Raw genomic sequence first — 17,411 nt, 5'->3', positions numbered from 1 at the left:
CCAATTTTAGTGTATGAAAAAGTTGGTATTTAAAACCAAATGAGGAGAATGGACAGTTCACTAGATATTATTGGGACAGCTAGATAGCCAATTGAATAAATAAACATTTATTCCTACCTCAGTCCAAATATAAAATTACAGATGGATCAAAGCTTAAATGTGAAATGTGAAACTTTTAAAGTATTAGAAGAAAATATCGATGAGCATTGTTATTATTTGGAAATTGGGAAAGACTTTCTAAGCCTGATATTCATATGAAACCCAGCTCCCATAAAGGAAATGATTGATAAATCTTATTACATGAAGAGTTAAGTTCCTAAATAATAAAAGAAAAAGAGAAATATACATATGCGCGTGCGTGCACACACACACACACACACACACGGGGGTGGGGGAGGGAGAATGAGTCAACTTGGGAAAAAATGTTTGCAATATATATGACAGTCAAAGGTGCTAGTTTCTATAATGTGTGAAGGGCTTATAGAATTCAATAACAGAAAAGACTGCTGGGACTTCCCTGGTGGTCCCATGGTTAAGACTCCATGCTCCCAATGCAGGGGGCCTGGATTTGATCCCTGGTCAGGGAGCTAGATCCCGCATGCCGCAACTAAAAGATCCCACGTGCCGCAACGAAGACCCACGCAGCCAAATAAATAAATATTTTTTTAAAAGACTGCTATTAGAAAAATAGATAAAGAATATGCATGGACAATTTTTTTTCTTTTCTTTTGTTTGTTTCTTTTTTTTTTTTAAACCAGGGATCGAACCCATGCCCCCTGAAGTGGAAGTGTTGAGTCTTAACCACTGGACCTCCAGGGAAGTCCCAACAATTTTCAAAAGAAAAAATGTAAATGTTCAATAAACAGATGAAAAGATGGTCAACCTCACTAATAGTTAAAGGAATGCAAATTAAAAGAACAAAGAAATAGCATAGTGACAAGGATTTTAGATGGTTTTTGATACCCAGTGTTGGTAAGAAAACAGGCACTTTCATATACTGTTGTTAGGACTATGAATTAGTACATCCTTTCTGGAGAGGAATTAGGCAATATCTACCATACCAAAATGTGCAAACCATTTGACAATTACTAGAATAGAACTTGCATACGTTCTGGCATATATATTCAAGTACCTGTGTTCCAGAATGCTTATTGAAGCATAATTTTTAATAGGAAAAATTAGAAATAATTCAAGGAATAATTAGATAAATTAGGCAAAATCCATTGGAAAATATTATATAGCTATTAAAAATGATGCAATAAATGTATATATACCAAAAATGAAAAGATATTTAAGAAATGTTTTTAAAAAGGTCAGTTACAATACAGTAAGTAGAGGTTAATAAATAATGAATGTTAGTATATGCATGGAAGCATCCAGAAGCACATACACCACACTCATACTGGTGATTATACCTCAAGGGTGGCATTCCCAGGGACTTTACTTTATTTTATTTTATTTTTTTTTGCGGTACACAGGCCTCTCACTGCTGTGGCCTCTCCCGTTGCGGAGCACAGGCTCCGGATGCGCAGGCCCAGCGGCCACGGCTCATGGGCCCAGCCGCTGCGCGGCATGTGGGATCTTCCCGAACCGGGGCACAAACCCGTGTCCCCTGCATCGGCAGGTGGACTGTCAACCACTGTGCCACCAGGGAAGCCCCCCAGGGACTTTAAATTTCTGTGTTATGTATCTGTATCATTTAATTTATTTTTAATAAGTGTGTTTACTTCTTTGGTAATAAGGAGAAACAAAGATTGATCAGTTAATTTTTTTTAAGAAATTAATTCTATAAGTATTTAATGGAGTAATTTTGTAAATATCTAGCCCAGTGCCACACAATAGAACATAATAAACACTCATTTCCATTCATTCTCCCCTCATTCTGCTCCAGGACCCACCCTGGGTGATTTTTAACACTCCCCTGGTTGTTCTCTCTCTCTTCCCTCTTTTCTCCACCTGGCCTTCTTCTCTTTCACTCTCTTCCCTTCACTCCATGACCCTACTTTTTACTCTCTGCTTCTCCTGGCCTTCTACCTCCTTCTCAGACCAAGTTTTCTCTGTCTCTTTCCCTTGATCCTCTTCCTCCCTCCTCCCATTTTGAAAATTTTTATCCTCCCAACATTTTCATCCTTGATCTTTTACCCATTTATTACCTTTACTGTCCTTGGACAAGATATATCCATAATGCCATCCTGCATCAAATTGCATTGATGACACCCAGTTATACCTCCCCCCCACGCCTTTCTGGTGAGTTCCATGCTCATGCTTCCCGATGCCCACGGGACATCTCCATTTGACTGTTCTGCAGCACCTCAAACTCAACCTGTCCAAATGCGGCTCATTATTTCACTTCCCAAATCAGCTCTTGCTCCAGGTTCCCTGACTCAGTAAATGGCATCACCATTTGGTCAGTACCCAAGTCAGAAACCTCAGTCAACTTGATTCTTTTTCTCAGATATCGAGCCCTTTCTAGGAGATTTCCTTTATAACTTTGCGGTAGAGAAGCCTTTCTAACTATAATCCCCCAATCTGAAAGTCATAAAAGAAAAGATTGATAAATTCAACTACCTAAAAATAAAAAAGTTCTGTTAGGGCATGAAACCAAAACAAACAAGCAAACAAACAAATAAAGCATCATTAGCAAACAACTAACTGGGAAAAGCCAACTACAACTTATATCACAGACATAGAACAGGTCTCCCTAATATACAGACTGGTGATGATCTCTGGAAACATGAATTATATTATTTTACTTTTTATAGATTGAACATCTTTGATTACTACTTTTTTGTTAAATAAGCGTCTTTTATATTCACTCACATATCTACTATTTCCTGTGCTTTTTATTCTGTGTAGATCCAAATTTCCATCTGGTTATCATTATTCTTCTGCTCAAGGACTTTTTTTTTTTTAATTTCTTGCAGTGCAGGTCTGCTGGTAGTGAATTCTTTCAGCTCTTGTATATCTAAAAAAGTCTATTTCATTTTTGTTTTTGAAGTAGATTTTCTCTGAGTATAGGTTGACAGTTATTTTCCCTTTCACTGTCTTCCCCATCCTCAGCTGCTCTTGACTTGTTCTTTATTTCAAGTATGTTGTTCCTTGGTGTTTCTTCACGCTTCTTCTGATTGGGGTTTGTGAAGCTTCTTGAATCTTTAGGTTTATAGTTTTCATCAAATCCAGAAAAATATAGGCCATTATTCCTTCAGATATTTTCTGCCCCAATTTTTTCTCTACTCTCCTTTTGGGACTCCAATTATACATATATTAGTTTGCTAGTTGTTGCCTCACAGGTCACTGAGATGCCCTGTTCATTTTTTTTTTTTCTGTAGTTTTTTTCTCTGCCTTCTATTTTCATTAGTTTCTATTGCTATACTTTCAAGTTCACTGATTATTTTCCTGCAGTATCTAAATGCTGTTAACTGTATCCCGTGTATTTTTCATTTTAGATTTTATATTTTTCATCTCTAGGAGTTTGATTTGGATCTTTTTTATAGATTCCCTATTTCTCTTTAATATGCTCATGCTTTCTTCTACCTTCTTGAACATATGACATGTATGTATAATAGCTGTTTTACCATGCTGTCTGTTGATTCTGTCATCTCTGTCATTTCCAGGTCTGTTGATTTTCTTCCCCCTGCATATTTTGGATCACGTTCTCCTGCTTCCTTGCATGTATAGGATTTTTCTTTTAGATGCTAGACATTGTAAATTTTACATTGCTGGGTGCTAGAGCTTTTAAATATTCCTTTAAGTAATTTTAGATTTTGTTTTGGGATGTAGTCAAGTTCCTTGAAAATATTTGATCCTCTTGATGCTTGATTTTAAGCTGTGTTAGATGGACCTAGAAGAGCCTTAAGTCTAGGGCTGACTTTGCCCAATGCTAAGGAAATACCCTTCTGAGGACTCTACTTAATGTCTTTGGTATTAGGAAGGCTTTCCACTCTGGCTGTTTGGAAATGGCTGGCTAGTGGGAACATGAACTATTCCTGGTCCTGTGTGAGCTCTGCAATTGTTCTGACTGATCCATTTTAGTGGTTTTTCCCTGACCTTAGTTTTCATACCTGCCTGCACGGATCAGTACTCAGCTAAAGACTTGAGGGGAACCCTCCTCAGAGCTCCAGAGTGTTCGCTCTGTGTAAAGCTCTCTTTTCCAGTATTCTGCCCCACAAATTCCAGACACATTGGCCTCCCCTAACCTGAACTCTGTTTTCTAAGCTCAGAAGGACTCCCAGGCTCTGTTTGGGTACCTGCTCTGTGTTTTGTAGACTGAAAATTCTCTTTAGTCAGTAAGCTAAGAAAGTCACAGGGCTCATCTTGTTTGTTTCCTTTCTCTATGCTAGCTGTTGTCCAGTGTCTTAATACCATTGTTTCATATGTTTTGTTCAGGTGTTTAGTTGTTTAAGGCAGGAGGATAAATCTGCCCATTACTCCATCACAGCTGGAAGTGGAAGTCCTTGATATGTTTCTTTGGAGTGTGCTAGAGGTATAGATTTATTCTGTGAAAATAAGAGATGCAAAAAATCTGTGGTAGTGCATCAGAGAGGCATGTGCCTATGTGGAATTGATAGAGATGTGACATTTATATACAACAGCCATTGCCATTTTGCACAGCAGTTGCTAATGAGGGATAACACACGGAACATATCACGAAATGTCACTGAATATAATATGTATTGTAATATATTAATAAACTATTTATAATGTATATTCACTTTTGTTTCCACATTTTATGGCCACCCTGGTTCAAAAACTCCTAGAAATTGATTGTAGAAGAAAAAGGCCACAACCCAAATGAAAACTAGGCAAAGAATATGAACAAATAGTTCACAGAAAGGAAATGCAAATGACTCATAAATATATGAAAACATGTCTCAATCACATTCGTAATAAGAGAATGCAGTTGAAAATTATGAAATACCATTTTCACCCATTAGACTGGCAAAAATCCAAAGTCTGATAATATACTTTACTAACAAGTCTGGGGAAACAGGCATTCTCACATACTGCTATTGGTTGTATACATTTGTACAACCCCTATAGAGGGTAATTTGCAACTTTATCAAAATTATCAAAGCATATGTCCTCTGATGCAGCCATCCCACCTTCAGAGTCTATCCTACAGAAATCTCTGCACACATGGGAAATAATGAAGGCTATTCTTTGGGATGGTGTCTGTGATAGAAATAGATTGGGAAAAACTCAAGTGTCCATCAACAGGGGATTGGTTAAATAAATTCTGCTTTATTCACACAAGGAAATATTACACAAATGCTGTTTTCTGTGTATTATAAAGATCTCAAAGATATTAAGTGGGAAAAAAAGCAAAGTGTAAAACAGTGTTTATAGAATTGAGTAAAAAAAGAAGTAATAATAGATACTCATTTTGTTTATTTATGTTGTAAAAAAAAACTGGGAAAACACACCAAATCTAATAATAAAGGTTAGCTGTCAGGGTGGGAACCAGGCTTTCCCCTGAATACTTTCTAATATTTTTTATTTTTAACCGTGAGAACGTATTTTCTATTAAAATTTAAATTAAAACATGCTTTTGGGCTATCTCCTCCCCTTTATACCTCCACCGCTGTCCTAGATCCTTATCAACTCTTGCCTAAACTAGGAAAAGAGCCTCCTGCTGTTTACTCTGCTTCTGTCCAGTTCAGGCCCCTTTAAGTGGACCTGGGGGCTCCTGCAATTCCCTCTGAGAGGGCATGAAGAGCCAGAAGGAGCCCACCCTAGCTCCAGAATTTTTTCTCACTTCCTATTTGCCAGCTCTGCCACTCCTTGCTTTTGGCTTTTCCTTCTTTCCAACCTCTACTCCCTTCCCAACTTCCCCTTTGTGCCTCCACTCCTTGACAACTAGCCCTCTGGACTGATGACCCAGTTTGGGAGCTGCTGGCCTGACCCTCAGCACATCTCCAGACACTGCCCATGGCGTCAGCCCTCTGGCTGCCGAGTCCCCTTGGCCCCCGAGCTCGCATTAGCTCTGGGGTTCTCCTCCTGCCCACATGACAGGGGAGGGGGCTTGATCACCAGAGCACGGTTTCTCCCCAACACTGTACGCATCTCCACATCACTGCTGCGTGCTGTTCATACAGCACAGCTCCCTACCTGGCTCTCCATTCCTCCCCACGTCTAAGAATGAAGTCCAAACCTGAACGATGCGAGTGACACTCGCCTCCTCTCTGGCTGCTTCCTGTCATGTACGCTATACTCCGGTCACGCTGGACTAAATCCTCCAAAACTGACAAGTCCTTTCCTACTTCCACTCTTTGCTCAAGCTATTCTCTCTCCTGGAATGCCCTTCTTCTGCTATGAAGTTTCATGTTTCCAGTACCTTTGTACACGAATGCATGTATATGACTTGTAAGTATTTACCTGTGTGCTCACTGTGCAAGTCTATGGGATAGGCATATTTACGTTGTTTTCTAGCTACGTTTCTAATTGTTGTCTCTCTTGCTTTATTTTGAGCTCCCTGAGAGCAGGAACTGTGCAAAAGATAGGACCCTAAATCTAGGCAACTACCAGGGGCAGAAATCTAATTCAAACTCCCTTAGAGACCTACTAGGAAGGATTTGGGGTGAAGGGCTGATTACCGTGGTTGGCTCAAGTGGGGTCTGCTGCCAGCCCCGACTGATCCACTAGGATGGGATGTCACATAGCCTTCCACGGGAACCACGGAGATGTGCGTGGCGGCAGGGAAGGGGAGAGAAAGTTCTCAGAAGGAGGGGAGGGGTGTGAGGTGTGGCTTCTGGGCCAACGAAAGGATAGGTGTCCACTACTCCTACACTGGCACTGGGCTCCCACCAGGTGTGTCTCCTCCCTGCCTGAGTCTCATCCGTGACTCATTCCAACTCTTTCCTTCGTCATTCAACCTCCTGAATTTCAAGCCCTCTCCTCTCCTGCACAGGGTGTTAGCTGTCTTGCCTGCCTAGAATCCCTTGCTTTTCCACCTGGTTCTGGTGAATTGTCCCTTCTTTTCCTTTGGGGAACTAGTGCCTTTGACCTGAGCTGCCCATCACAGGCCCCGCCCCCAGGGGGGTAAGCCCATGGCCCAAGCTAAGCCAATCAGTTCTCTCCTGAGAATTGGCGTCCTGGGGGAGACAATCAGAGATGCCACATCGATGGCCACCCTCTAGAGACTTCCAGAGTTCCCACTCCACTCCCCAGAGCTGCCCGTTCTTGTCCTTCGTGAGGGCAGCCATTCCTTCCATTCGGGAGCGTCCCTCCGGAGACGGTTCTGGATACCTCCAACAGATGTGGTCACATCCTGCCTTGTAGCATTTTGTTCAGATCTTTCTTTTAGTATTTGTCACTGACTTGCATATAATTATTTGCCAACTCATCTCCATTCATTCAACCTTTATTTGCCATTATTCACATACTGATTATATATGCCCAATAAATGCCTCTTTTTGCTCAAGTTAGAATTGTATTTTGTAGCTTGGAACCCTAAAAGACCTGAGCCCCTGAGCTGACGAGCCACCCCAGGCCCAAACGAGCCAGCAGGAGGGCTGCTGCTGCCATGCACCCCGCTCTGCTCTAGCCGTAGTCATGCGCTACTCTCTCCCAATGCTGGATCACCGGGAGGCCATACTTGAGCTGTGCTGCTCACCACTGTCCCTGCATGTTTGTCCTGCCCCTCAGCTCCACTGTAAGCAGTGAAGTGCAGACACAGTAACTTTTACTCACAGCACCTGCTTGAGAGCTGAGCCCATGCTGTGCAATCCATTAATAGCTTCCTTCAGCCTGTTTCCATGCTGGCTACCACTGACCTTTCCACCTAGAGAATCCTCTACTCTCATCAGGGTAGAACACACCGGCAAATATCCAAAGGCGACCATTCCTTCCCAGAAGCCTTCACTGACTTCCCACTGGCTGCCGAGGACCAAACCCCCGGCTGGCCAGGGGAGACCCTCCCCAGCTGTACTAGTCGCCCAGGGCTGCCGCAACAAAGCACCACAAACTGGGAGGCTTAACAGAGATGTATTCTCTTACAGTTCTAGAGGCTAGAAGTCAGAGATCAAGGTGTGCGCAGGGTGGTTCCTTCTGGGGGCTGTGAGGGAGAATCTGTTCCAGGACTCACACCTTGCTTCTGGCAGTTTGCAGTCCAGCTTCGGTGTTCCTCGGCTTGTGGATGCATCACTCCAATCTCTGCCTTCCTCTTCACATGGTGCTCTTCCGGTGTGCCAGTCTATCTCTGTCCAAATCTCCCTTTTTTTCGTGTAAGGACACCAATCACATTGGACAGACCTCATCTTAACTTGATCTCCTTCACAGATCCTATTTCCAAATAAGGTCACATTCACAGATACTGGGGGTTAGGACTTCAACATCTTTGGGGGGACACAATTCAACCCATAACACCAGCATATTCCACTTACCCTCTTCTCCCACTGCTGCCCAGCATGCTGCTGTGTTCCCCCTAACCCCCAGCTGTGAGCACGCCCTGTACTTGGGCCCTAGGCCTTTGCTTGTCTGTTCCCTCATCTGACTCCCTCCCTCTCTTCTCACTATGCTGAAACCCAACCAGGCCTAAGGTTCAGATCAAGCACCACCTCCCCTTCCCTCAGAAAAGCTTTCCTGATTCCCCACCCAGATGTGACCACTTCCTGCTCCAAACTCTTCATGTTTTTGTTCAGATCCCTCTTCTAGTATTTGTCATAATCTGTCTACTGTTATTTGCCTATTTTTATTCATTCACTCAACATTTATTCAATATTAGTCAACATTTTTTTGAGTATGTTATGCATACCAGGCACTCTGCTAGGCTCTGGAAATTCAAAGATCAAACAGAACACTGACTCTGCAGAGGTTCCTACACGGGGCAACAGTCATGAACAGTAGTTACACCAGAATGAGGTATGGACCAGCACTACTGTATGTGCAAAGGGCAGAGGGAACTCTGAGTTTGAGTCCATTCATTACTTGCATCTTGGGGTGTAGTGAGCCTTTCACTTCCCTGGGTGATATTAGGGGCTGTTTGGCTGGGTTTTGAACCTAGCCCTGCCACCTGTAACTACCTGTAACTAGTTGTGCCAGCTTCCATGACCTCACCCTTAAAATGGGGTGCTAACAATACCAACCTCACAGGGTTGCTTTGAGCACTCAGAGGATGATGGACATAAAATGCTTAGAATAGTGCCTGGTCCTTAGTAGGTCCTCAATAAATATGAATTATTCATGATGTTCAGTGTTGAAGGTTGGGTACTTTGGAGGTAGGGGTGGGGATGGAGGCAGAACATCTAAGCAGCTGGAACAGCATGTGCAAAGGCATCAGGGCAGGCAGTAGTGTGGCATCCTCAGTGGCAGGGGGTGGCGTAGGGAACACATGGAGAAGAAGATGGAAAGAGGGCGGGGCAAAGTAGAGACCCTGGTCTCCCTCAGTGCAAAGGTGGAGACTTTCTCACGCTGTACCCTGTACCCTGAGCAAGCTTATAACCCCTCAATCAATCTCTCAGTGTTTATTAAAATGAATTCAGTGGCTGGATCCAACCCTCTCCAGGGCCACACTCACTTGTAAACTGGGAAAATGTGAGCCAGCAAAAAAAAATCTTCAACAAGTTTAGATCAGAGAGATGCATACAGAGGCAACATCCAAGGACTACCCTCCAGGACTGGGCGAGACTGGGCATCTGGGTCCCCTGGCTGCCTAGACCCTCCACCTGCCCTCATGTCCCTGCTCCTGCCCTCATGGGATCCAAGCAGCTTCGGCTAGGAATGGGAAGCTGCATTAGAAACCAGCTGTGCCACTGGACCCTCTTCTAGAATTCAGGCTCCTACTCTGGCTGGGTCAGCTGAGGACATGGGAATCTGTCTCCTGGTTTTCAAACTCTGTGCTCTTTACATTTCCTCCTTCTCAGGCCTCTTAACAGTGCCATTTAGCCAAGACAGGTGAGTCAAAAGTCCCCAGGACCTGTGGCAAACAGCAGTTATCCTCCGAGTCATGTGCTGCTGACACCCGCAAACGCAGAGCTCTCACCTGTAACACCCAAGCTGGTTTCTAACCCCACCCCTTCCAACAGGACAGACTCACCTCTGCCAAGGTCACAGGATTTGCCAGAGGTCAGAGAAGCACATCCTCCACCAGGCAGGAAGGCTCTGAGATCAAGCCATTCGGGCCCTGCCCTTGGTGGCCTGGTGACCTTTGAGAGGCTTGCTTCACAACAAAGATACATACAGGCCTCCAATTCAATCCTGATATTAAAAAGAAAAAAGTTCCGACTAAAACTTGAACTTGCCAGATAGTGTTTCCTGGTTTTTGAGTCAACACGGCCCAGAACACTTTTGTGCCACATAATAATAATAACTAACACTTTTTGTAAGTACATAGATGCCAGCACTTTTCTGAGTGCCATTCTCTAGGCCATTCAAGGGCAGCTCTGTGCCCCTGACCGCGCTAAGCTGGGCTGCCTGCTCTGTTACCAATTGTGCTTTCCTCTAGCAAAGCCAGTTTGTCCAAACCCCGACTCAGGAATAAGGTAGGGAAAAAAACTCTGCTCTTAGAGGAGCTGGATTCAAGTCTCCCCTGGGCCAATTAATAAGCTCTGTGACCTTGGCCAAATCGTTTAGCTGCTCAGAACTTTAGTTCCTTCTACTCTAGAGTGGACTTAATGATCACTCCTGCTGGGCTCACCTCGTGGTGTAGGTATGAGGACTAAACTGGATAATGTGTGGGAAAAGCGCTGTGAATGGGAAGAGCTTACAAATGGCAGCTTTGTCATTAGTAGCGCGAACTCTCGCCAGCCACCCTGGCTAAGGAGGTGGGTGCACCGTAGACCCGAGAGTGAGCTGGGGGACTCGAAGCCAAGGCGGCAGCCTTCTAAAACGAAACCCAGGGCAATCCCAGTCAGGGCCCATCCCAAATGGATGGGCTTTTGTGTGCTGGATGGGGAAGCTGGCGTTTTGAGGTCGGATCTGAATTCCCATCACACCTCTGCCCTTTAGCAGTGACAACTGCGAGGCCCTTAATCTCACAGAAACTCGGTTTGTCACCTGTAGTAGGGGCATAAGGATGCCTACCTTGTCGGGCAGTGGGCAGCGCCTCGTAGGGGGCAGTTGTACATGGTACATTGGGCTTGCAATGGTTCTCAATTCCGGCTACACACTGGAGCCACCTGGGGGACTTTTAATAAATTCTGCTGTCTGGGACCCAACCCAGACCAATTAACACAGACCTCTGGGGATGGAGCCCAAGATGCTGTTGTTTTCACAGCTCCCCAGGTGATTCCTGAGGGCAGCCAGTGGGGAGAGCCCGTGGGCTGGAGGGTAGAATGTACCCACTGCTATTGCTGGGTCTAGTGCCCCAGGCTGGCCCCTACTCAACTCTGCCTCCCTCCCTCCCTCCCACGCAGTCCCTGCCAGGCTCTGCGGAAGAGCTGAGCAGTGCAAGAGAAAACCTGCAGCGGAGGCCGCAGTTTTGCCCACCCAGCCAGGTGGCGGCACAAGCATAGCCCCGTAGTAATGGGGCTCCTGCCTGGGTCAGCTCTGCTGTTCTGTCCTTCCCTCCCCATCTTAGCAGCAGTGCAGTAGCTCTCCCCTCTCCACCTGCCCCCCATCCTCTCTTCTCTCATTCATTGCACATTTCTTGAGGACCTGCTGCCTCTCAGGCGCCGTAGGAAGCATTAAGAGTTTCTGGGTACCAGAAGCAATCTGGTACCCATTTAAGGTACCAGGATGCAATCTGGATCCACTGTGTAGCCTTGTCCACGTCACGAAGCCTCTCTAGGAGCCTTAGCTATTTCATCTACAAAATCGGGCTAATCTTACTCCCCTTCCAGGTTTGTTGTGAAAGTCAAAATAAGTGATGGAAGTAAAGAGCCTGCACACAGTAGGTGCTCTGTTATTACAAGAAAGGAGGCCAGTGCATGGTGCCCCAGGTACGAGCAAAGCCCAGCTGGCTTCCTCCGTGTTCTGATTTTGTCTCATCTCACTGCCACCCCGTCTTTCCCCTCTTCTTTGCTTTTTCTCCCCTTGAATCCTCTCTTCCCTTTCCTTGAACTATGTGGGACATGACCGCCGCCTCTATTCTGCTAACACTTGTGTCGTGCAATTGGCAAACCTTTATTGAATAGCTATTGTGTCTCTGCTTTCTCTTTTTAAAGCACACGACTAGAAGGTACTACCCTCAACTCAGTCTCTGGCGTGCGCGCGTGTGACTGCGCGCTTGCGTATGCAAACACACAGGGGTTCACCCTCTCCTAGTGCTGCGGCCTGATGAGAGATCATGGTTTTCTCCCCTGGGGGCGGAGCAGCTGCTGGGCATCCGGAGTCGGAGCCAATGAGTCTCTTGGTTGCTGGGCCCCTGGGGAGGCCAGGCGGGTGGTGTCATCCTGAGAACGGAGGACAGAGGGGCTGGTCAGGGCGAAGGCCAGAGGCGCGGGATTTGGAGCTCTGACTCAGCTCGCTGTCCCCCCTCTAGGCCTCTGCTTCTCTGTTCCTGGAGTGAGGCCATCAGGCCTGGCGCTGGCTCCCATCTGAGGGCCCACCAGCCCATTTTCCCTGATCACAAGGGAGCTTGTCCTTGGGGCTGAAGGCTGGAGTCCGCTTGCCAGTGACTCTGTATGGAGTATAGACGGTTACTTGGGACGCTCCCAAGTGGGCCTCACTCTACGTCGTTCCCACAGTCACTGTCCCTTCCCAGCTTCCTGACTTTGCTCCCTCCTGGCCCTACGATACCACCCACACAGGCCCGGAAAGGCCTGCTTGCTCTGCACACACCCCTGCCCCCTGCCCCACCCCACTGGAGGCCCAGATTTCTGTGGAGGAGAAGAAGTAGCAGTGCTCACTCACCAAGAAACCATAAGGGGAGCCTTACCTGCAGCCCCCCAGGCCCCAGTATAAATCCAATCTGGGTGGAAGCTGATCCCTATATAGAGGTTCAAACCCAAGGGCCGGACTGAGAATTATTAGACATAAAAAGTCCCCTGCATCTGGCAGCTCAATCCTGAACTGCTAACTGGACGAACAGATCTGTGCTCATTTACTCTTTAAGCTGCTAATCCTTCCATAAAATACACCCCCCGCCACCTTGTCTACTCCCTTGATAAATTGGAGGACTGCAAAAACACATAGAGTAACCCCAGGAAATGACAACTTGCCAGGCCTCGGGACTTAGGTGTATTGGTGGGAGACTCCCAGGCAAATCCATCCCTAAATGGTAAAGCAGACATGCTTCCAGAAACTTCTCAGCCTGGCACAGGCACAAAGAGAAAGGGGTCCAGCTCACAGTTCTGGCTCTTTTAACCGCTTGTCAAATGGGTTCTGAGTTCTTCAACCACAAAAAGCTACCTTTTTAGTAAGAAGGTGTTGGAATTTTTTATTGCTGTTGTTAGTAGCTGAAGAGCTCTTTCTTTTTTAAGACACATTTTGAAAATAATCATCTTGAGTAAAACCAAGGAGGTATGAGGGAGCCTTTATCTCAGATTTTTAGGACCCAGGAAACAGATTATTAGGACTGTTCTGTGCAGAGGTTCCATGCTTATAGGTTGGCATGATAAACATGCAGACGGCCTTCTTGTATCGGTGGGACGCCTGAGTGCCCATGTTGGGGAAATCAATTCATTTGCTATCTATCCAAGCTCCCAGAGGTCCAGCCCGCATCCTAGTTACTGTGTCTTCCATGCCTGGCTCCTTATGCCCTGCCTGAAACTTCTCGGTGACCTTGGCCCAGTAGCCTTTCCCTTCCTCACCTTCATGCCCACTGTAATTACTTATCTCTTGCATGATTTTCTGTTTAGCCTGGGTCTCGCCCACAGGGGCAGCAAGCTTCAGGAGGGCAGGTGCTAGTCGACTTGCTCACTGCTGTGCCTCTAGTGCCCAGCTCAGAGCCTGGCAAACAGTCGGCACACGATAGTTAGCTGCTGAATGAGTGAGTTGAATGGCCTTCGCTCTGCATCCCAATTCCAGTTTTTCTATGGATGTTCTGCCCCACAGCCACCCTGCTTCCAGGTGCTTTTGATTTGGTTCCCCATCAGAGAAAGGGTAGAACTTGGGAGAAGCTCAGGGAATGGGTAACAGGCCCTCCCCGTCTCAGAGGGTTATTGTGAGGATTGTTTCTGGCGTATTAGTATTTAAAGGATGTTGGAAGATTGTATTTATTTATTGTATTGTATTTAGAAGTCAGAAACCCACTGAGATCTATTGCCACTGCTCATTTCAGTGGTAGGATCCAGGCTAGGCTACTGTGAAAAAAACAACCTCTAGCTACAATGGCTTAGACAAAATAGTTTATTCGCCTGCAGGTCAGCAATCCAGAACTTTTAGGGAGACTCTACCATTCTCCTTGCACAGATTCCATCTCTGGCTCCTAAGCTGCTTTAGTTCTTGCGATCTTCCAGCTGATGGGAAGGAGTAAAGGAGACAGGGGAGCACTCACCCCATCAAAAGGACAGAAGTCATTTCTGCTTATATCCCATTGCCCAAAACTCAGCCACCTGACTACACCTAGCTGCAAGGGAAGTGGGGAAAACATAGTCTTTAGCTGAGCAACCATGTTCCCATGTAAAACTTTATTATTATGGAAGGAGGGAAGAATGGATATTGGAGAACACCTAGGAGACTCTGCCACTGCAAGGTTATAAACCTGGTGAAGTCAGAGATTCCGTGTGTCTTCTGCAGCTGCTCATGATATCCTGGGTAGGGGTGATGCTGAACCTCCCTGGCCTCATACACAGCTGTTTCCACCATTCAGTCAACAAGCTCAGTTCGTGGTCCAGTGAAACCTGAAATTGCATGAGGGGGAAGAGGAAAGTCAGTTTTCAAATTGTAATCACATGAACAAAAGTGGACTACGGAAAAGTCCACAACCATTTGTGGGGAGCCCCGTAAATCAGTGCTACTCAAAGTGTGGTCCAGGGAATCATACTGGTCTGGGAAATGTTTGTTACCAGTTTGCACATGAGAGAAGTACAGAGATTGAGACTTTAGAAACTTTTATAGCTATGTGACAGAATAATTTCATATTGGTTGAATATAATAGAAAAAAATTGGAGGTTGTATATCTTTTTAAAGTTAACTTTCCTAGTAATTCGTTTTTATTATATTTTACACAAATACTGGTCCACTACAGATAGTCTGAGAAGCACTGGTTTAAGCCCCAGGAACTCTGTTAAACTTTCACATTATTTCATTTAGCTCTGAGGGAGGTGTTACTAACCCCATTTCATAGATGAGAAGATGGAGGCTCAGAGCTTAGTGACTAGTCCCACAGCTAGAGATGGCAGCACTGGCCTGTGCAGTCCTGCTGGCTGAAGGCCAGGAGCCCCTCAGAGCTCTTGATGACTGAGGGACTGGCTTTCAGGCCACTTGGGACCCAGGCTGCCCATGCAGTGGCAGCCAGACCCAGTGCTCTCTGGAGCACGCCCTGGGAACACAGCAGTGCCAGGCATGGAACTAGGTTCACGTGTGATGTTATAAAGTGCTGCCCATCTGCACACACGGAGCCCCTCAGGGAACAGGCTGCAGCTGAGGGCATTGCCAGCAGGAACCTGCATGTGGGTAGGGAAGGGACAATGAACTATAGCCCTCACCTTGCCTCTGGCCTTGGCTTCCCGAACAGAGGAAAGCACAGTTCAGGACCACCGAGGGGGTTCACGAGAAGCAGTTGCTTCAATGGGAAGCAATGGCCTCATTGCCCTTTTTCTGGCACGTGCAACGATTTTGCTATGGGGGTGAGATCCGGGCTTTGGTTTCCCCGCTGCATGATTTGTTCAGGGAGGAGCAAATGACCCAGTCCAAGCCAGGGAGACACAGTGAAGGTGGAGCTGAGGTTTTCCCCCTGCGTTTAACACCGGGAGGGTGTCACGCTGGAGCTGGTGTGGCCAGCTTGCCAACCCAGGAGAGGAGCTCTTTGAGAGTGTAAGGAACCCTGAGGAAGGCAGCTAAGAGCAGGAAAAAGGAATGCTAGGCCTTGACGATATCATTTGAAACCCTAGATCCAGGATGAGAAAAAGTGAGTGGAAGAATGAAATGAGATGTGGCCTATAGTCTTTTCTGTGCTTCCATGGGGTTGGGTTTCCTGTAATTTACAACCAAAAAACTTCAGGCTGACACCAGCCCCCCATATGTCCTTCTTCTCATTCCTGGCCTAGCCAAGGCTATACATCAAGCCTTGACAAGAAAAGGGACGTGTGGTGAGCCGATAGGCTGGTGGGATTTGGAGATCTGAGTTCTCCCCTCCTCCCTTCCAGGACCCCTCCAAATGCATGCCAGAAAGCTTTCGTGTTGAGGGCTGCAGCCCAACTGTTCACCCATGCTAGGATACCCATCATACTTATGCATAGCCCCTTAGGCAACAGTTTCAAACACACCCCACCTAATCTTCACCATGTGCCCAAGAAGGCAGGTATTATAACCCCTGTACTACAGATGGGGAAACTGAGGCCAAGGGAATCCAAGATCTTGGCCCAAGCAAACGAAGCAGGACTCCTCATCTACTGCTCCTCCTCCCACGTCCCTGCCATCTCTGTGACTTCCTGATGAGCTTATCATGCTAAGCATGGGTCCCTCCCCCCCACCCCCCACCCCCGCCCTGTCAATTCATTCATCATAGAAGCCAATCGCAGCAAGGCACTGCCCTGCTGAAATCCACTGCCCGCAAGCTAAAGCCCAGCCTCCCTGTCCCAGCTGCACAGGACCACTCTTAGTCTCCCAGGTGTGGACATGAACATGCCGTCCCTTCCACCTGCTCTTTCCCCCAAGGGGCTCCCCTTTCTCTTGAGCCTCCCAGCCTGGATGCTTCGCTCCACCTATGTGCTGCCTCAGGCCCCTTCCCCAGGCAGGCTCTTAAACTCCAGGCTCTTGTGTATACCTACCCCCTGGGTCGTCTCCACTTGGGGGTCCCACAGGCACCTTAAATCCAAGTCCCAAGTGGGCTCATCACTTCTGCCCAAGCCTGCTCGCCTCCTGGACCCCTGAGACTAAACGCCCTGCCCACCCCGCATCCATCCACCCAGCAGCCCGAGGCAGAAGCCTGGGCGTCACTTTCTCTCCTCCCTCTCCCTCAATCCCACACCCTCTCAACCATCCAGTCCCACCCGCAGTTCCTAGCCTGTACGCTTAGCACCAACACCTTGGCCCCAGCCACCACCGCCAGCGCCTGGACTCCTGCAGCAGCCCCCCAGCTGGGTCCCAGTCTTGTCCTCCCCGTCCGTCCTTCACACTGCAGGTGGATGTTGGTTCTGAAACATGGGTTCAACCAGTTTCTTCCCTTGTGAAACCCTTCAGCGGTTCCCCCTTGGCCTGGTTCCTGCTTTCCCGTCGACCTTCATCTCTCCTTGCTGGTCTTTATAAAGTGATGCCAGGCTCCCTCTAACAATCTTCTCGTGTCGTTCTGTGCTTCGCCCCAGGGTATTGGGCTGGCCAAAAGAAGCTTGTTCGGTTTTAAGTAAAAATAAAAGACATTTTTCATTTTC

The sequence above is a fragment of the Aethalodelphis obliquidens genome, unplaced genomic scaffold (genome assembly GCF_003676395.1).
Source record: "Aethalodelphis obliquidens isolate GAN/ISIS:26980383/991018 unplaced genomic scaffold, ASM367639v1 scaffold39, whole genome shotgun sequence".
NCBI classification, from domain to species: domain Eukaryota; kingdom Metazoa; phylum Chordata; class Mammalia; order Artiodactyla; family Delphinidae; genus Aethalodelphis; species Aethalodelphis obliquidens.
This window is presented reverse-complemented; position numbering follows the sequence as displayed.